Here is a 22419-nt window from a genome sequence, read left to right on the forward strand (position 1 = left end):
GCTGCAAAAAAGCATTCCTGTACCTGGGGCTGTTATGGAGTCCACAACCACAGGTTCCTCCATCGCCTGCCACTCCAAGAACTACTTTCCGAGGTCACGTGGACACGCAGAAACTCTCCATTATTCCAAGGCAGATCAGCAATCTCTTAATCTGCTTAACTTTGCCTTGCTATTGCTCAGCCGAACCTCCCAAATCTCGTTATCTGCCCAGGATCCCGTCTTCTCGTTCCAGCTGGCACCCAAACGCTATGCCTGGCCAAGCCTCCTCACAGCACCCTTAGGAGTCAGGCCAGTGCTCCATCAAGCACCGTATCAGCTGTGCCAGAACCTCAGAAACAGCAGCTGAGTGGACTAGATGACACTCAAGATCCCTTCCAACTCTACAATTTGCTAAATTCTAACTGCAGAGGAGGGGGAACGGAATGGTGTAAGTGAGGAGTTGGCGTGGCCGGCTGGCTGTCACAAATCCAGAAGAGGAGCACTTTGCGCTGCAACATTTTGTTGCAGGCCCAGCTTGTTTTGAAAAATAAGCACAAAGCCCAACCAACTGCCTACCCAAGGCTCTGCGATGGCAGTTTCCAAACTTCCACCCTTCAGAGGCCACGCTCCCTGTTGAGCTATATGCTGATAAGCCTCCCAAATTCTACTGCAAAGCCCCTGAGCCTCGCGGGGGATTTCCCCGGCTGCACCGCCGTTCTGTGTACAGTGATACCTCAGATTAAGTACTTAATTCCTTTCCGGAGGTCCATTCTTAACCTGAAACTGTTCTTAACCTGAAGCACCACTTTAGCTAATGGGGCCTCCTGCTGCTGCCGCGCCGCCGGAGCACAATTTCTGTTCTCATCCTGAAGCAAAGTTCTTAACCTGAGGTACTGTTTCTGGGTTAGCAGAGTCTGTAACCTGAAGCGTCTGTACCCTGAAGCATATGTAACCCGAGGTAACACTGTAATTAGCATGTGGGCCCCAAGAACACGCCTGCTGCTTCCCCTGTGGCTCTGTGTGGCGAGGGAGACGACTGGGAGTGGCGAGAAAGCACACAGAGCGAGAAAGGAAGAAGAAATGTAGATGGAAGGAGCTGTCCATTTCTTTCTCTCCTTTCCCCAGTCTTAAATTCAGTTTTCCACATCGGGGCACCAATTTGCAATTTTGCGTCTTTAAATCTTCACGAAAAACCACCAGCATTTTAGTGCAAATTTCACATTTCACATTTTTCAATGTGAGTTTTGTTTTATGGGCACTTCTCTCTTTTTTTGCAAATAGAAGGCATTTCTGAGCATTGTTTTTATTATATCCCTTTTCCTGCATAGTTGACTGTATTGTGTGCACTTGACGTGGCTGGACAACTGCGATGCCAAATCTGGAGAACGGGGAATTCCAAAGGACAAGTTTCAGTCTTTGTATTGTATTGGAAAGTGGGAAATAGGCTGGTTGGTCTTTAAATGTGAATGAAATAAAATTCTCCACACACACACCCATCCTTCTCTGAGTATAACTTCGCTGGGGAGAAACCCTCCATATCACCTCAGGTAATTTATAAAACAAAAAACTTGCATTCTAGCCACATAGCAGGAGGGGTGGACTGATTTGACATCCCCCGCCCCTTAAAGGAAGGGTGAGGACTAGGGCTGGGCAATACAGTGGTACCTTGGTTCTCAAATGCCTTGGTACTCAAACAACTTTGAACCCAAACGCTGCGAACCTGGAAGTAAATATTCCGGTTTGCGAACTTTTTTGGGAAGCCGAACGTGCTCTGTTTTGAGTGCTACCCTTGTGATATGAGTGTTATGCTTCTGATTTGAGGGTTACGCTGAGGTCTGTCTGTTTTTGCGATTTATTTTGCGTTTTTCTTTTTACGGCTCTTTTCGTTTTGTTTTGGGTACTGTGTGGAGCCCAGTTCAGCTACTGGTTGATTGATTGATTGTGTGACTGCAGTACATTGTTTATTGCTTTCATTTTATGGATCAGTGGTCTCGTTAGATAGTAAAATTCATGTTAAATTGCTGTTTTAGGGGTTGTTTTTAAAAGTCTGGAAAGGACTACTCCATTTTGCATTACTTTCTATGGGAAATCGTGCCTTGGTTTTGGAACGCTTTGGTTTTGGAACGGACTTCTGGAACGGACTAAGTTTGAGAACCAAGGTACCACTGTATCAGGTTTTCAACATTGTGGTATATCACCAGCTAAACATTGCGATATACCAATACATCACAATGTCTGAATTAAGGAAGGAGCCATGTAGAGGGGCATTGGCTGGCATCATGGTTTTCCCCACATTGTGATTTTGTATAGCGCATGCACACACACACACCATGATTCACAATATAGTGCCAGGTCAAAATTTATGAAACTAAGATCATGATATGGATTTCAAACTGGTTTTAGACAATATATCACTCAGTCCTAGTGAGGGCCTGATTCGTATTCCTCCATGTCAGGCATGTTCCTGAACACTTAAGAAAGTCAGAAGAGTTTGTTGGGCTAGCCCTGAGGCGTGGCTGGAGGACTGCATTGCAAAAGTTTGGAGAAGTTCAAATTTAGAAGGATGACTGAGGGGAAATGAAACAGAGCAGCTGGGATCCTTAGCAGCAGTCCTCCATGCTGTGTCCTTTCTGTTGCATTCCCACTTTTTAATTTTTAATTTTATTTGTTACACTCATCATTCTCACTGCACTTTGTGTCTGCTTATGTCAGTAACCATTCTGTAGGGGAAACGACAATTAAAAAAAAAAATTACACAACAATGAATGCAAAGTTTCAGTGCTAAGATGCCAAAGGACACCTTACCCGTTCAGCATTCAGGCCCAGACTCTCTTTCCAGTCTTAACGGAAAGGAACTTCAGGCTATCTGCCACTCCAACAGAAGGACTGGGAGCATGTGCTCCTCTGGACGACTCCAGCTTCCAGCATCCCCAGACAGTCTAGTGAAGGGGCAAGGATGATGGGAGTTGTAGTCCAATTACGGTGGTACCTCAGGTTACAAACTTAATTCGTTCTGGAGGTCCATTCTTAACCTGAAACTGTTCGTAACCTGAGGAATTACTTTAGCTAATGGGGCCTCCCGCTACCACTGCACCACCACCGCACAATTTCTGTTCTCATCCTGAGGTAAAGTTCTTAACCCAAGGTACTACTTCCGGGTTAGCGGAGTCTGTAACCCGAGGTGTTTGTAGCCCGAGGTACCACTGTACTTCCACAGGGCCACAGGCTCTGCTGCCGACTGCTTGTGTAGGAATCCCTGACAGCACTACTAATTGTGGAACCCCTTGACATGCTAGCAAGGAACCCCAATAATTCCTCAGCATGCAGCTGTGGGAGGGAGCAAAACCACAGCCCCACAGGAAAGAGTTTTCCTGCTTTTCTCTGTTGAGCAAAGGGTCTCCCTTTTGTTTTCCAAACACGTCTTGTTTTCCATGCCTGCTCCTTTCCAGAAATAGCTCGTATTATCATCTTAGTTTTCATTCTGCCACAATGTGTTTCCTCCCCACTGGGTCACCCATGGGCTGTACGCAGCACTGAGAACCAGCTGTTTTCTCTTCACTTTTTTTGTGTCTGTTTGACTGTTGCAGAGGCTGGACCCCTGCTGCGATAACATCACCCATCATCCTGTATCCGTCAGTCAAGGACAGGCGAGCTGTGGGCTGAGGGGAAGGAGAGGGCTTAGCGATGGAGAGGGAGGAGGAAACATGGGCCATTCCCTCCATCTCCGCACCCTGCAGATAGTAGCTGGAACTTCTCTTAATTTCTGCGTGACTTGCTGCAGCCATAGGCAGCCAACATTGCTGCCTATATTATTATTGTTGTTGTTGTTTAGTCGTTTAGTCGTGTTCGACTCTTGGTGACCCCATGGACCAGAGCACGCCAGGCACTTCTGTCTTCCACTGCCTCCCACTGTTTGGTCAAACTCATGCTGGTAGCTTCGAGAACACTGTCCAACCATCTCGTCCTCTGTTGTCCCCTTCTCCTTGTGCCCTCCATCTTTCCCAACATCAGTGTCTTTTCCAGGGAGTCTTCTCTTCTCATGAGGTGGCCAAAGTATTGGAGCCTCCGCTTCAGGATCTGTCCTTCCAGTGAGCACTCAGGGCTGATTTCCTTCAGAATGGATAGGTTTGATCTTCTTGTAGTCCATGGGACTCTCAAGAGTCTCCTCCAGCATCATAATTCAAAAGCATCAATTCTTCAGCGATCAGCCTTCTTTATGGTCCAGCTCTCACTTCCATACATCACTACTGGGAAAACCATAGCTTTTACTATACGGACCTTTGTTGGCAAGGTGATGTCTCTAATTATTATTATTATTATTATTATTATTATTATTATTATTATTATTATTATTTGCTTCTAGGCTGCCTTGAGAGGGTGAAGACCTCTCAGGGTGGCCTATAAATTAAATAGAATAGAATACAGCAGAGATGGGGCCTTCCAGATATTCTGAATTTCTAACTCACATCAGTGTCAGCTTGGACAGCCTACTGCTGGGGGTTGATGGGAAATGTAGTCCAACAATGTATGGAGGGCCGCAGATTCCCCAACCCTGTAATGCAACTACAGCCATGAAATCACAACTGGCCAGAACCAAACAGTGCTAAATATTTCATTATATAACTATGACTGTCCACCGGCAGAAGAATAAAATAGGACATGAGCATAGCTTTGTAAAGTTGGAAGGGACCCCTAGGGTTCCAAGGGTCATCTAGTCCAACCCCCTGCAACGCAGGAATCTTGTCAATATCCTTCTTAAATTGTGGCCCCCAGAACTGGACACAGTATTCCATGTGCGGTCTGACCAAGGCAGAATAGAGCGATACTATTACCTCCCTTGATTTGGACACTGTACTTCTGAATAGTCTTACTTCTGAAAGCCTAGAATAGCCTTAGCTTTTTTGGTTGTTGCTGCATCATACTATTGACTTGTGTTAAGCTTGTGGTCAATTAAGACCCCTAGACCCTTTTCACATGTGCCACTGGCAAGCCAGGTGTCCCCCGTCTTATATTTGCGCAGCTGGTTTTTCCTTCCTAAGTGCAGACCCTTACACCTGTCACTACTGAAATTCATTTTGTTGGTTTTGGCACCTTTCTCCAATCTGATTCTGTCTCCTTCTGCATTACAGTGGTACCTCGGGTTGCAAACACCTCAGGTTACAAACACTTCAGGTTACAGACTCCGCTAACCCGGAAGTAGTACCTCAGGTTAAGAACGTTACCTCAGGATGAGAACAGAAATCGCGTGGCAGCTGTGCGGCGGCAGCGGAAGGCCCTATTAGCTAAAGTGGTGCCTCAGGTTAAGAACGGTTTCAGGTTAAGAACGGACCTCTGGAATGAATTAAGTTCGTAACCAGAGGTACCACTGCAAATATGATGAGCATCACCTCAATTCCTTCATCCAAGTCGTTTATAAAGACGTTGAACGACAACGGGCCCAGGACAAGAACCCTGTGGCGCTCCATTTGTCACTTTTCTTCAGGATGGCGAGGTACTAGGAGGGAGCGCTCTTTGGGTTCATGGGAAGCTCCCATTTCCACAGGAGAGCAATGCTAGCAGGGAAACATTTTTAAGAACAACCCCCCCCAGACTTGTGTGTGTTTGTTTAACAGGTGTATCCTGTCGTTGATGCAATAGTACCATTGATGCAATAATAGTGCATAAGTGGTGCCTTTATAATAGACAGTTTACTTTATTCATTGCTCTGCGATGTGTCCTCAAGATTTACTGCAGCTGGAGGAGGCACTTGCCGCAAAGACAGGACAACACCCACCCATCCTACCAGAACATGTGTGGTAGAAAAAGTCACAGGACTGCAGCACGAAGTTACAGGACACACATCGATTGGAAACAAAACCTAACCCTGATCTCAAACAGTTACACCAATACCACCATGAGTGCAAATTCAGATTATAGGTACGTTTGTGCTGACTGAATCAATCGGGCAACTAAAACACATGCAATTAGCCGTTCTCACTTTTGCCTCTGGCCCTGCCCCCCAATGACCTGCGGCCCCCGGGAGGGAATGTGGCCCTCAGGCTGAAATAGCTGTATGATGGAGCAAATCACACCAGTGTGCAATGGCTGTGGTCTTCCGGCTGAGCTCCGTGGGATAAGACCCCCTGTATTCAATGGGATTTCCTTTCACCAGGGAAGTGTGTGTCAGATTGCAGCCTTTGGAGGAGCAAAGGGGGAGAAATATGATTCAGTTTGCACTTTTTGGAACAATGTGCGATTTGAAAACCAGGCATATGCTTCGGAATTCGCACTACTCCGAATTTTGCCACGCAAGATCTCCAAGTCAAGTATTGTGGACAAAAATGCATCTACTAGAGTTAAAGAACGAATTAAAAAACACCCATGCATTTGTGAAAAATAGCATAACAAGAATGCATGATTTTGGGGAAAACTGCATTGCAAAAATGGATATATCTGGCAACACAGCACACGAACATTTGAATACTAAGTAAAATTTGCACTAAAATTCTAGTCAATACTTCCAAGGACTTAAAAAAAATAAATCGCAAACTGATGCAATAATGTGGAAGAATAGTCTTAAGACTCGGGAAAATTTAGAAACTGGTGAAAACTGAAATTGAGAGATTAGCACATCCCTACTTAGGAGATAAGCAGCAAAGGGAAAAAGAAAACAGGTGGAGAAAAGGCTTGGGTGTGGGGGGTTGACCTCCCCATCTTGATACTGTCCTTCCACTATGCTCAGGAGTACGAAGATGAACTCAAAGTGGGAAATGCCAGAAAGGAAAGAGGGGGTTGAGAGGCTGCTACGATGTGCTCCTGTGTGTGTGGCTTGTGTGTGTGTGTGTGTGTGTGTGTGTGTGTGTGTATGAGAGAGAGAGAGCGCAGTGTACAACTGGAGCACTCCATCTTGCGGAAAAATAAATTATCTTCCGCTTGACAGGCAGCGGTGCCTGGGGGCCCCTGCGCAGACAAAGAGTGCTGGAGCCTGTGCAGAGAAACGGAAAGCAGAGAGGGAAGCGGTTTTGCTAAAACTCCCTCGCTCCGCTTTTCTGCACCAGGCTTGAGGGAGACGCACTCAAGGAATAAAGAGTTTGGGTCATGCGCTTGCTTCGGCAGCACATACACTAAGAGTTGGGGCTCCAAAGATGCGATGTGACATCAGATGTGTGACATCAGACGTGCAATGTGGCATCACTCATGCCATGTGACATCACATGTGTAATGTGATGTCATGTGTATTCGACAAGACCCCCCCCCCACAGACTGATCCAGGCCCATAAATTGTCCCAGGCACAAGGGAGGATACTAGTAGTATGCGGGTATTTCTCTTTGCAACCCCACTGCAGTAATACAGTAAAGTGACCGCTTTGCGCAGGGCCCCCACACTCGTTGGCGGAGTGCGCATAAGCCCGCCATGCCCCACTACTCCCCTGTTTTGCCCTCTTCCAGGTCCAAAAGGAGCAGGACATCAGCGGCCATGCGTCAGTTGAACGCACACAAAATGGCGGCCACCTGAACTAAAAACTCCCAGAGGGATCAGCCAATGAAATCTGGAAGATCCGGGGCAGACAGGAGGAAAGACTCCTTCACACTGCGCACAAAGGGCTTTCTTCCCAGGCAGAATTTGCCAGAACTCAGTTCCGCACCTCTCAGGTGGGCACCATTGCCATTCTAAGAGAATGAGGGAGGTGTTCGTGGTGAGTTCAGGCCCCTCTATTTCTAGAAAAATAGCACTGGGCAGAAGTTTGTACGCCATATTGAGCTCTTTGGAGAAAAGGTGGAATATAAATGTAATAATAAACTTTTTTTAAAAAAAGAACCCAAGTCCATGAATTCCTTCAAGTGACACTTTAACAAGGTCTCCCCAAACTCTGTTATCACCAGGAACTGAGAGCAGAGGTGGGGAACCTGCGACCTTCCAGAAGTTGGGATTCCCACTAGTGATAGGGGAGAAAATCAATTTAAGTTTGCATTTAAAGGCAAACCTGACAAATTCTCATTCTCTGAATCAATATGTGAACTGAAATGCAGTTTCATTCTTAGCAATCTGTACATCTCCGGATTCTGCAATGCAGTTTTCCAGTCAAGTAACATGGACAAATATATATATACTAGAATAAACTGTGCATAGAAGCATAGGATGGCGAAAATAACAGGCAAAAAAATGTATCGTGTGAGGGAAAGTAGCTTTGCAGAAAATGCATCTAACGGGCAAAATTGCAAACAAAATGTGTGGAAAAACACATCTATTAGTGAAAACGACACTCAAAAATGCATTATGTTAGGGGAAATATAAGAACCACAGGGAAAACATGCTTTGCAAAAATGTCTATATTAGGCAAAACTGCATCCCCAAAATGTGTATTTTAGAAGTTTACACTTAAATGCCGATGAATTTCTATGAGGATTAGATCTCACAAACTGTGGAAATGTGGATAACAGACCTTAAGACTGGAAGAATGAGAAAAGGAACGGAAACACAATGGACCTGTTCGCTCATCCCTACCTGGAAATGTTCACAGCCAAAACTCCTCCTTTGCCACCCTCCTGCTTGATCTCTGTAGCGCCCCCAGGTGGCGAGACCACAGTTGTGCCACGCTCCCTCTCTCCTCCCCACCCGCACCAATTGTCTTGGAAGCTGTGCTGTTTTGAATATTTCTGCTTGGGGCTGTGGGTCTTCTGCATTTGCCGTTGCCGAGGCAACTGCAGCCCATCCCATAATGATCTCAATTGCATGCAGACACACACGAAGATGAAGAAGAAAAGAAGAGGCATATGCTCTGGGTAATCTCCCAAGGAAGAAACAGCAGGCTGCGGGGGGAGATAATATAATAGAAAGCTATTAGGGGGCTGAGAAGCTTTTTCCCCTTTTTGTTCACAAGGATTGGATCAGCACAGCAATATATATATATATAAAACTCAGAGAATTCAATAGGAATCAGAGCTCATGGAACCAAAAAAATAAAAAATAAAGGAGGTGCAGAAAAAAAGGGGGGCAGGAAAAAGGAGAGTACACAAAGGTCCTATACAATTTAGGAGTCGTTGCCCAACTTGACTTTTCCCCACCCAGAGTAGGGATCTTGTGCTCTGAGCTGCTGAATAACAGAAATTCAACAGGTGCCAGCACATTTCTTCCCCTCTAGCGCGGCGAAGCGGTGATAAGCGAACTGCACCTGGTGGATTGCTACCTGTTAAAAGAAAAGGAGCCTGTCGGGTGACTGCATTTGCCGTTCAAACTGACAGACACCCTGGTTCTACCCAAATGGTTTAGGAGGTAAAGCTAATTTAGGGCCGGCACCAAGCCCTGGCACCCGTGGGCAACAGACGGGGTCTTGGCAGTGCCTACCACTAATCCAGGCCCTCTGAGCAGCTGGTTCCAGGTTCCCGTGGCGCTGTGGGTTAAACCACAGAGCCTAGGACTTGCCGATCAGAAGGTCAGTGGTTCGAATCCCCGTGACGGGGTGAGCTCCTGTTGCTCGGTTCCTGCTCCTATCAACCTAGCAGTTCGAAAGCACGTCAAAGTGCAAGTAGGTCCCACTCCGGCAGGAAGGTAAACGGCGTTTCTGTGTGCTGTTCTGGTTCTCCAGAAGCGGCTTAGTCATGCTGGCCACATGTACGCCAGCTCCCTCGGCCAATAATGCGAATTGAGCACCGCAACCCCAGAGTCGGCCACGACTGGACTTAATGGTCAGGGGTCCCTTTACCTTTACCTTTACCACTAATCCAGGCCCTCTGAGCAGCTGGTTCCATGTTCTCTTTTGTTTTCCCACAATGCCCCCAAGCGACAGCACCACCAGGGGCATTCTGGGAATTTGCTATGTTTGCACACACAGGGGTGAAGACAAAAAGGCGTAATAACAAGGTGGGAACTGACAATGGCACAGAAACTCAGTAACTCATGAATTATGGCTACTTCTCAGCCAGCCCCCCCCCCAGCAGAGGGCACTTTGCCTAAGCCCCTCACCCCCAGCCCGGCACTGTCCCAGGTCCCATTGACTTCAGTGGGGCTTAGACTCCCAGATAAATATGCATGATCTTGCAGTCTCGGAGGGCTGGCAGCCAAAAATGCGGCTGGTTATTCCTGATCAATATATGGAACTTAAGTCGTCTGCAGCTGTCGACTCTGTGCGCTTCCATTCATTCATCCCGGCTGCGTACATACTGTACTTTTAAAGCACATTTAAAGCATATGCTGTCCAAAACAATCCCGGGAACAGTAATTCAATTCTCACAGAGCTACAGTTCTCAGCACCCTTAAAAAAACAACACAAAACTACAGTTCTCAATATTATTGGGGTGGGAGGCTGTGGACTTTAAATGTATGGTGTGTATGCATCCATCCTCACCCTCTCATTTTCTCTCTCATTTGTCCTTGGAGGTCTCTCCTCTGCTTCTATCTTAGGACTATTACAGAGAGCCAGTGCAGTGAGGTCCCTGGTCTTGAATTAAGAACCGGGGAGACCCAGACTGACATTTGGCCATCAATGTTCACTTGACAGCTTTCTCCCTCCTCCTTTAACCCACCTTGCAGGCTTGTTGAGAAGATTGAGCATTGCAGGGGGGCTACAGCTCTGAGCTTCTTGGAGGAAAGTCAAAATATAACTATCATAAATACCGGTAACCTCTTTCTTCCAGACTCCGCTGCCCGGCGTCGAGACCCTCGCCAGCCCTGACCCCCTCCTCCTCCTCCTCAAGTGATTTTGCTTGACTGCAAAGTGTCCTTGAACTGTGACAATGCCTCATGCTTGTCTGGATGGAGGACGGAGAGGGTCAGGAGTGGATGTCAGGAATAAACCACTTCCTTCTTAGAAGAAACAAGGCCTGCTCAGGGAAGCCAGGCCTAATGAGCACAGCGACTCTTCTCGGTAGGTCTTGCCCCTATGTTATGTACTGAGTTGAATAATAGGATTCAGAATGCAGCAGTCTGATTGGTCCTAGAACAATAGGATTCAGAATGCAGCAGTCTGATTGGTCCTAGAACAGTAGGATCCAGAATTCAGCAGTTGATTGGTCCACAGGAGCCACCCAATCCAGCTCCAGGTGGAAGGGAATCAGCAACCTGATTGGCCTACAGGAGAATCCCGGAATTAGCCAATCACGTGGGGCCCATTGTGTAAATAATGTATATAAGGCAGACATTCTGGGGGGAATTCCATTCCTCCTCACCACTATGAGCTGAATAAAGAGCATGAAATCCACTCATGACTCTGAGTATATTCACCCTATGAGGCAGTTGCAGAGGCTGAAGATCGCCTTCCCACAGCTGCCTAAATCTCCCCTGCAATCTGACACTCAGCCTACTTGCTTGTCTCTGCTCCTTTCTCTTCATACCTCTTCTGGTCCTGGGAGCTCGTTGTGGCAGGAGAGGGAGAGACCTGGCTTCCTCATCAGCCTGGCTTATCTCTGCCTCCTGGCCTCCCTCCTCTCTTGCTTCAGCTTCAGCTTCTGATTCTGGACTTTGCCACAGCCTCTTCCTGCTCACTAAACCCTGTTGCCTCTTCCTCTCCTGACACCTTCTCCCAATCTTCTCCCTCTGCCCACTCTTTGTTGTCCCACCACCAATCATGGGCTCTGAGCCTTCTTCCCTTTGGGATTCCCCAGCTGGTGCCTCACACCCTCTGCATCCAACACGTCCCTGACAGAAGGGTGTGTGTGTGTGTGTGTGTGTGTGTGTGTGTGTGTGTCAGTGCTGGATTTACATATAAGCTAAACAAACTATAGCTTAGGGCCCCACTCTCTTGGGGGGACCCCAAAAAAATTAAAGGGGGAAAAACTGGATGTCCATTTCCAAAATATAGAATAAAAAACAAATAAAATAAAACCTACATACAGTGGTATCTCAGGTTACATACGCTTCAGGTTACATATGCTTCAGGTTACAGACTCCATTAACCCAGAAATAGTACCTGAGGTTAAGAACTTTGCTTCAGGATGAGAACAGAAATCGTGCTCCGACAGCAGGAGGCCCCATTAGCTAAAGTGGTGCTTCAGGTTAAGAACAGTTTCAGGTTAAGAACAGACCTCCGGAACGAATTAAGTACTTAACCCGAGGTACCACTGTACAGCAACAGTGTTTTGTGTTGTGTAGGCTCCTATGATGTAAGTAATGGGCCCCGCCTGCTGGCCTGCTCCCTAAAATATCACTGGTTTCCTCATTTCTATATATAGAGTGCCTACATTCTGCATGGACTGGTTGCAGGGCAACATGTGCAAATGGCTTTAGATACCCATTAGGTCCATAAATTACCATATAGCACATATTCAACACAAAATACAGCGACAATTTGTTATTGACAAAGGACAGCTGGACATATAAAGGGCCCCATTACCTTCAGTAGCTTAGGGCCTCATCAAACCTAAATCCGGCCCTGGTGTGTGTAGACACCTCTGACATCTGTGTGGCTGGATTGTACAAACGAATGTTACATTTGTTGCTCCACAGCTCCAGTTGACATGGGGCTCCTGGAAGGTCCCCATGAGAGAATACAGCCCTTGAGCTGAAAAAAGTTCTCATAGCCCTGCTCCTCCACATCTCCTTCCTCCCCTTCTTCTTCCCTTGTTTCCGCAGGCTGCTCCTCCGTCACCCTCTCTTGCATCACAGCAGCCCAGCCAATGGCAGCCAGAGGCTCACCTGCTTCTTTTCTCATGGCCCTCTGGCATAAACAAGACTCTTGGACCCTTTCACTTCGCAGGGTGCACCTCCACCGCAAGGGAAAAAACCAACACCTCTCTCTTTCCTTTGTGTTCCAGAATATCTGCCAATCTTTCTGCCTCACACAAGATGCGGTCCTTTCCCTCTCAAAGCGTAAGAGAGCGATCCAGCACCAGAGCCTTCAAGCAAAGTGGCGCAGATTCCTCCCTCCCCGCTCCCTCTGGGCCGTGGGAAATTCCAGCCCAGCCGCTTACAGTGTCGTCTTCGTTTTGGATGACGGAGCACTGCAGAGTGTTGATTTTGGGGAAGGCTAGGGTATTGGTTTTTAAAAAAATCTATTTATTTACAGCTGCGCAATTTAGCTGATTTTACAAGGGGGATATCGCACAGCAACAAGTAAACAGTAGAAATGATTGTTAACCAGGTCAGCAACACCCAAACAGCTTCTGCTAGGCAGTTCCAAAAAAGATAGATAAATGATATAGATAGATAGATAGATAGATAGATAGATAGATAGATAGATAGATAGATAGATAGATAGATAGATAGACAGACAGACAGACAGACAGACAGACAGACAGACAGACAGGTAGACAGACAGACAGACAGGCAGGCAGGCAGGCAGGCAGGCAGATAGATAGATAGATAATAGGAAAATTAAGCTTTCAATACCTTGAACAGACATGACACCAGGGCAAAAGAAATAAGGATATATATACAGGAAACACAAGCTTTGCCACAAGACCTCCTAACTTCCAACTAAGAAAACAGACTCATTTTTATTTTTTTTACCTTTCCTTCCCTCAGCTGTGCAATTTTAGAGCAGCGCAGGAACAGGCACACAGGAGGTCAGGTTGGATTTCTAGTGCTATCAGTATTTTTAAAAATAAGGCCAGCACCTTCCAGGAGGCAGCTTTGAAAATGTAGAACTAAATTTGCCCTGGCCCTGAAATCCACTGGGTTTCAGTGAGATGTCCCGCAAATGTTGTCAGAGGAGGAGGAAGTCTCCAGATCTCAGGGCTTTTTGCGGGTGTGTTGCAGGCGTACGCTGCAACATGTCACTGATGTAATAGCAGCACATTTGGGGGATGGATTGATGCTGGACTGTCCACACATCATTCCTCTGTTTTCGTGGTTCTGTAAGACTACCTCAGTGTTGCTGCATTCTTTCCATCAGGTGGGGGGGCACTTTTCAACTTATAGCACAGCAAAACTAGAATAATCTCTCCCTCCCCAGAGAACATTGAGGATATAGAAAGTTACAAGACTTCAGCAAGAAGTTACAGAAACATGCAATGACATAAAACAAAGCAGTATAACCACCCCAAAACTATGGCAGACGCAAGCAAGTATTGAAAAATTTGCATATAATTGCCTTTGTACCATCATGAGCACAAATAATCACAAATGCCCAATAAAAAGGATGTCTCCAGAGTGAGGAGCCAGGAGCAATCCATACATCATCCAAGCTTGTTTCCTCAATGGTCCTACCACTTGAGAAGGGCCAAACCATAACACCATCTCCTTAAATTCTCTGCAACTTTGCATGAGGAGTGGATCTCTGCTAGTCATGTGATGCTGCTCAAGGTATAAAAGGGGCTCAGTTGAGCCAGAGGCCGCCTTGGAGCAACATCTGCCTTTCTTGGGAGCTCTCCATGGTCCTGCAATGCCCGAGGTAAGAACCCAGTCCGTAAACCAGGGATGGGGAAACTATGGTCCTCCAGATGTTGCTGAACCCCCTGGCCATTGGCCATGCTAGCTGAGACTGATGGGAGTTGTAGTCCACCATCATCTGGAGCTTAACCACCCCTGTTTTACACACACACTCCTTTGCAGGGCCAGATAACTCCTGTTCAAGGTCAGGCCCCTCCAGGCCTTGATTAAAACAGAAGCAGCACTGTGTCCAAATCTTTTTTAAAAGCCTTTAAAAAGGAATGAAAGGAAGCTTTAAATAATAGGGCCACATAAACAGGTCTATTAATATTCAACCAGTTAGCCTGAGGGGCAGAGATGGAAAAGGGTTGTAAAATACTAAGATGGCTACAAGATTAGCCACTGGGAACAAAACAGGCACTGCATGAATTTGCAGGTCGCTAACAGGAGGCCAAGTGTGAACCCAATGGAAGCTCCTAAACCAGGGACTCTGTGGTCCTCTGGACATTTTGACTCCATTTCCCATCAGCCCCAGTCAGCACAGCCAGTGGTCAGGAATGATGGGAGTTGTAATCAATCAACACCGGGAGGGTCACGGGTTCCTCACCCTAAACCAGAGTTTACAAAACTTGGGTCTCTGGCTGTTTTTCAACTACAACTCCCACCATCCCTAGCTAGCCGTTTGGGAAACTGTGCTGTAACCAAAGTGTTTAGCGGATCCTCTCCAGGCAACTCAGACAAGTAAGCCAAGCTGCGTGTTCCAATTGCAATGGAGATGGAGGCAAGGCAGAGGTCATTCTTTCTCAACACCTAATAAGGCAAAAACATAACAATAACCAACTCTACCCCCTAAATGAAGTCTTGCTTGGACACAATCACACGCCGACCCAGTACCTACGGGACCGCCTCTCCCGGTATGCCCCACGGAGAGCCTCAAGGTCCATAAATAGCAACACCCTAGTGGTCCCGGGCCCTAAGGAAGTTAGATTAGCTTCAACCAGAGCCAGGGCCTTTTCAACGCTGGCTCCGGCCTGGTGGAACGCTCTGTCACAGAGACTAGGGCCCTGTGGGACTTGACACCTTTCCACAAGGCCTACAAGAGAGAGTTGTTCCGCCTGGCCTTTGGCTTGGAGCCAATTTGATTCCCTCCCCCTCTTTCTTTTTTCTTTTTCCTTTCTCCTCCTGTGATGAGGCTGCATTTTAATATTTTAATGTTTCAATATTTTAATGTTGTATTTTAATCTTGTTTTTAAGTTGTATTCATTCAACTTGTTTTTATTATTGCTTGTTAGCCGCCCTGAACCCGGCCTTGGCTGGGGAGGGCGGGGTATAAATAAAAATTATTATTATTATTATTATTATTATTATTATTATTATTACCCATATAGACAACTCTGACTTGAAATGACTGAAGTTCTTTGCCTGGTGGAAATATGAAGACCTCAGTTCAGATTTTGTTGTGAGGCTATATTGAAACATTATATGTACATGAATACTTTAGAAAGATAAAGAAAACCGCTGCATAAATGCTGCGAAAATTATTGGTATTATCATCTCTACCCTGTTCTAATAAGAGTTTCTGGGAATCAAAAGTGGAGAGAGCTGTACACAGGTACCACCTGGCAGGTTTTAGTAGGACTGACATTTCCCAAAACCACCATGTGATACATCCTAGTTTGTGCTCAGTCCCCAGGACAGTCTTCCCCAAATGGCTCCCCAACTGCTAGATGTTGTTGGACTCCAATTCCCATCAGCCCCAGCCTGCCTGGCCAATGGTTAGGGGTGATGAGAATTGTAGCCCAAAACATCTGGAGTGGCACCAAGACTGGAGAAAGCTGTCCTTGTGCAAAATGTGAGAAGTCATTCAAAAGATATGAGCTTTCTATTCTGGTCTGAAAAGAGATTTCTCATTGTCCCTCTTCTCTGATATTGTCTCATGCTGCTTGTTTCATTCCACCCGCCTCCCTCAAAACTGAATATTTATACCTTTGCAAATTTCATCTGCTACTTTCTTTGCAGATAAAGAAAATTGTGCCTTTTTTGTATTTGCCTTTGTATTCTCTCTCTCCCTCTTGATCTTCTCAATCCTTCATGTTATTGGGACGGGGTTTTTTGCGGGGGGGGGCAGAACCGCTTTAGTGTTTGAGTTTTGCAAAATGGATCCAGTTTCCTGGGGCATGCATGCATGCTGAAGGACAATTAATTCTGCAAATCCAGCACTTGCTGAGGCAATAAAATAAAATAAAATAAACCAACCTAATAGATGGAAGGAGGAGGAAGTGAGGGAAATGGAGAGTTTACGCATAACTCTTCTCTAGATGCAGACTTAGGCTGCGTACACAGCACACATTTAAAGCACACACACTCTTAAAAAGGAATCCTGGGATTGTACTTTATCCCTCACAGAGCTACGATTCCCAGCACCCTTGACAAACTACTGTTCTCAGGATTCCTTGGGATGGGAGAATGTACTTTAGATGTATGGTCTGTATGCAGCCAATATCTCTCATCTCAAGAGAGAGAGTTGCCTCTGTCTTCATGTCTCCATCTTTGTATCCTGCTCCTCCTCAAGTATTTCATCTCAAAAGCAACCCTAAGAGGCAACTAAATCTGGGAACGACATCTCTCCAAAGGCGATCCTGTGAGCTTCAAAACTGAGCAGGGAATGGACTCTGAGTTTCCCACAATGAACCCAAGCACGCTAACCATTGTGCAAAACTGCCAGCATGCCAGCAATGCTTTATCCTCTGGTTAAGTGTTCATCTGCTTGTTTGTTCTTTCCAGGGGGAGGGAAACTTGTGCACTTCCTGATGTTGCCGGACTACAACTCCCATCCTCCCTGACTGTTGACCATGTGGGTTGGGGGCTGATGGGAGTTGTAGTTCAGTACAGATCTGGAGGGCCTCCAAGTTGTGAACCCTCAACTGGAAAGTCGAGGAGGGACTCCCTTAACAGGATTACAAACCACCTGGTCTCAGGGTAGTAGGGGATCAAGGTTTCATGCACAGTGGAGAAATTACAACTGTAGATGCTGCTTGTGGTGGAGAGAACTTTTTCTGCATATCTCTGCCTTTACCAAATTTAGTCCTTTACCAAAGCCTAACCCATTATCTTCCCCTTAGCCATGTTCATCAGAATAGATTACTAGCCCCCACCCAACTTAAATGCATTAATTCTGTACGCGTTGCACAGCACCTGGTGCACTCCTGCAGTTACCATATTTTTCGTTCTATAAGACGCACCAGACCACAAGACGCACCTAGTTTTTGGAGGAGGAAAACAAGAAAAAACCATTCTGAATCTCAGAAGCCAGAACAGCAAGATGGATCGCTACGCAGTGAAAGCAGCAAACCCTCTTGCTGTTCTGGCTTCTGGGATAGCTGCACAGCCTGCATTCGCTCCATAAGACGCACACACATTTCCCCTTACTTTTTAGGAGTTAAAAAGTGAGTCTTATAGAGCAAAAAATACAGTAAGTCGGCTGAGCCACTAATGCATACACCTACACAAAAAGGTTATTGCTAACATTCACACACAAACACACACACCAGTCAGTTGTGACATATTCACAGCCTTAAAGGTGGAAAGGAAGAACTCTTGTGTGGTAAAAGGGGAAAAAATAAAAAAAAGCTTTCTTCCCTAGTCGCCACGAGGAGATTCCGACTCGCCACAGGCGACTGGCGAGTTCCACGCCTGGGCCTGGCGCCTTGCTGGTGTGAAATGAACTGGTCTACAGCAGGAACTGCAGTGGTGGAAGACGCATTCCCACCCGAGGACGATCAGGCTGTGGGAGGGTGTGAGGAGTTGGCAGAGCCCGGTGTGAGCCGGTTTAATCGGCTGTGTCCATCTGGACGGATGGGGCGGCGGTGCCAATTCCCGGCCTTGAGCCCAAAGCACCAGCTACGGTTCTTGCCGGGCTCTCCGAGGCAATTAACCATGATTAAGAGAATCAGCCCTTGCCTGCTCACGCCTAAATAGCTCCTGTCAACCCCGCTTAGGCACAGACTGCCTCAACGGCTCTCTCCACAAACTGCGTCTTCGTCTTCCTCCTGCTGCTCCTCTTCCTCCTCAGGAAAAGAGGTCCAGGGCTGGAGGCAAGTATCGCAAGCATCTGGGCAAGCCAAAGGCCTTGCCCTGGCAACCACACAAAGAGGAGAACATCAGAATCAGGACAGTGGCCCATCTAAACCAACGTCCTGTTTCTCACAGCGGCCACCCAGGTGCTTTTGGGAAGCTCACAAACAGGACTTCACTCCCAGGGGTTCCAGAAATTGGTCTTCCTAAACGTACTGCCTCCAATAGGGGTTGTAGCCCAGAGTGCCCCAGAGCAGCTGGGAGGTCTTCACAAGTGGTGCTTGCAGAATAAGTTTGCTAAGGAGAGAAGCTCATAGGATGAGGCTCACGGTCTGTCTGGCCCATCACTCCTCTGGTGCACACTTGTGATGCCTTCAGAGACAGCTTAAAGAGATTGACAGTCTGTGTCTACTGATATCGGGTGCTGCTCGCCGCCTCCTTCCCTGCCCCGCTTGTGGGCTTCCCAGAGGCACCTGGATTATTAATGTTATTTATGATTACAATTCTATCCCAAGGAGTTCAAGGGGGCACGCAAAGCTCCCCATTTCCTTCATTCCATCCCCATAACAGCCTTGTGAGGTAGGCCACACCAAGAGAGTATGATTGTCTTACCCCTTCCCAAGATCACACACCCCAATAATAATAATAATAATAAATAATAAATTTTATTTATATCCCGCCCTCCCCAGCCGAAGCTGGGAACCAAGGGAGGTTAATGGCAGAGTGGGGATCTGAACCCTTGTCCCCAGTCCAACACTAACCACAACATCAACACCCTCTCTGTCAGGTTCTCTGGCACTGCAGTCACGAGGCTGGGCTAACTTTGGTTTGATCCTGCAAGGCAGTTCTTTATGAATACAAAAATTATTTACACAATGTATGCAATGGCTAAACGGAAACTCCATAGACAGAGGCAGTCTATCGTAGCTGACACGAATATAAGAGCAGCTAGGTAAAGTCAATGGGGACGCAGGTGGCGCTGTGGCTTAAACCACAGAGCCTAGGACTTGATGATCAGAAGGTCGGTGGTTCGAATCCCCGCAACGGGGTGAGCTCCCGTTGCGCGGTCCCTGCTCCTGCCAACCTAGCAGGTCAAAAGCACGTCAAAGTGCAAGTAGATAAATAGGTACCGCACCGGCGGGAAGGTAAACGCCGTTTCCGTGTGCTGCTCTGGTTCGCCAGAAGCGGCTTAGTCATGCTGGCCACATGACTTGGAAGCTGTACGCCGGCTCCCTCGGCCAATAAAGCGAGATGAGTGCCGCAACCCCAGAGTCAGTCATGACTGGACTAATGGTCAGGGGTCCCTTTACCTTTGGTAAGGTCAAAGTTCTAGGTAAGGCCAAATGGTTGTCTTCCAGATGCCCACGAGCAACAGAGGCAAACAGTCATTAGCTCCCCCAGCGACTGCTAATCACAGATAGGCTATTCCTGAACATGGAGGCTACCCAGATTAGCCACCACCTCAAGGCTGCAAATCCCAAACGCATCTGCTAGGGAGTAAGCTGAATGCAGCTGGGGCTTATTTCCAAGTAAATACCCTTGAGGATTGTCGAGGGAGTGAGCCTTCCTAAATCTGCCTAATTTATTTATTAAGCCATCAGCGCTTTGCAGGGCAGAGAATTCCCTACGGGAATGCCAGATTGCTTGAGAGAAGTTGGCTCCTTGTCAGGCAATGCCTGGTCCTAGTACTGCTCATCAGTTTTGTGGGGTGACCACCCCACCCCACCCCGAGTCCTTATATCACAGAAGGAGGGAGAAAATAAATAAGCAAATGCCCACTTCTCACACCGTACAGCTCACAGTGTGTTTACGCATCGCGCACGATCCCATGGCTTTTGTCAGGGTTTGCCCCATCCGGCTCCAGACATGGGGATTCCTCCTGCCAGATTTGGATCTTACTAATGCAGGCTTCAGAGTTAACACATGCATTTGGATCGGTGTGTGTGTTTGTGTATGTGTGCAGAGAAAGAGAGAGATGGGTTGGGGGAAGAGGTAGCCCAGTGCTTGGGGGATCTGCTTTGCACGCACACAGTCCCAGGTTCAATCCTGGCCTCTCCAGGTGGGGCTGGGAATTTCCCCCGTCGGAAACCCTAGAGAGACTCTGCCAGTCAGTGTAAGCAATACAAAGCTAGACAGGTGGACCAACAGTCTGATTCTGTATAAGGCAGCTTCCTATGTTCCACCCAGATATAGAATTTATGGATTAACAGACATGGGGTTGTATTAAACACACTTTATAGTCTTCTCTCCCATACATACACACACACACACAATTTCCTGCATGCACAGAGCTGTATCTCACTTTGGCATAAATACAGGATAGGGGTCTTCTTTGCACCCCTGTCACTCTCTCACACAGGCACCCTTCTATATGGCGAATCAGATGCAAAACGGGAATGGGTTGCTTGCTGTATCTCTGACTGTTGTGTGGAAGAGGAGATTCCCCCCATCTTTTCATTCAGGGTGGATTAAAAAAGCTGCACTCTCTGAAATTCCCTTCGCTGGAGAACCGTTTGCTTACTTCTCTGTTTATTTTAGCGGTTTGTCCCTATCTGGGCAGGGAAGAAGAAGAAGAAGAAGAAGAAGAAGAAGAAGAAGAAGAAGAAGAAGAAGAAGAAGAAGAAGAAGAAGAAGAAGAGGCATCCCATATATATACACACACACAAACACACACCCCAAACACACAAAACTTACAAAAATCAACATACAAGTGAGTTCTCTCTCTCTTATACTCTCACTACTCATCTCTCTCTCCCTCTCTCTCCCTCTCTCTCTCTCTCTTTCTCTTTCTCTTTCTCTCTCCCTCTCTCTCTCACACACACACCTTAGCCATGCAGGTTGCTAACCTTTCTGAACAAACACACTCTCTCCTTTTCTTTCCAGACGCAATCAGCTGTTTGCACAGGAGGATAGAGTGTGCGGGTCACACGCAGCCAGATGGATTAGACGGTGACAGCAGAGCCTGTCTTCCTCTCTCTGTATATACCCCCTCCTTCCTCCCTGCACCCCAAATGCATCACACAGTGAAGCTGTCTGTCTGTCTGTCTCTCTCCACTTTGGTCCACGCTCCCCACCCCCCAACCCCATCCTCCAGTGCCCGGGGATCACCTCCGCCACGCAGGGGGTGCCCAGGGGATGCTGAGCGGCGAGAAGCCTCCTCCTCCAAATGGGCATCCCTTGGGGGGCAGGCACCCCCCCAAAAAAAACCCCTCCTGGCACAAACCCTCCTCAGAAGACGCTCTCCATCCCATCTCCTTCCGGATTCCCGCATCCCCTCACCTTACTCATGGCGCCGGGATGGTACCCTAAGGATGCTCCAAGAAAGATGCTCTGGTCCTCTCTCCTCTCTTGCGCGCTCTCTCTCTCACTCTCTCTCGCTCGCTCTCATTCACACACTGCCCCCCCTCCGTCTCCGGCTCACTCGCATATATAGCATATTGCCGGACTCAAAGATGCCCGGCACTTTGAGTGGCAGGTGGAGGCAGCCAATGGGAGAGGCCCGTGGTTTCTGCTGCATTTGCAAACTGGGTTAATACAGCGGGATGGTGGTAGTAAACAGACGCTGAGGAATTGCCACCTTGTTGATTCTAAACTATCAACGTGGTTCTCTCTCTTTCTCCCATGCGTCCCCCCCTCCCCAACTTCCACCAACCTGACATTTATTTATTCCTTCTTTCTGAAATCCAGAGCTGAGTGCTGGGCAGTTGTAAATCTTCAGACATGTTAAAAATGAATATAGACAGTTTAAAAAAGGAAAAGCAATTCTGTATGCGATTTCCCCATAGGCGCTGATGATCACAGAGGCTGCAAGTTTGGGGATGGGGGCCCGGTTAATTGGGGAGGGGGAGGTTTCTCCTACCCAAATCAAATTGCATCCTTTCCAGATATCTTAAGGCAGGGGCAGCCGATGTTGTGCCCTCCAGCCATTTTCGGAAGGTAATTCCCATCGCCCCTCACCATGCTGGTGGTGAAAGGAACTGGAGTCTATTAAATCTGCAGGTTACGGCATTGGCTACCCTTGTCTCAAAGGGACACATACAATAAATTCCACTTTTATGTCAGATCGCTCAGTTTAAAATAGT

Source organism: Podarcis bocagei (assembly GCF_964188305.1).
Source record: "Podarcis bocagei genome assembly, chromosome: 16".
Taxonomy (NCBI): Eukaryota; Metazoa; Chordata; class Lepidosauria; order Squamata; family Lacertidae; genus Podarcis; species Podarcis bocagei.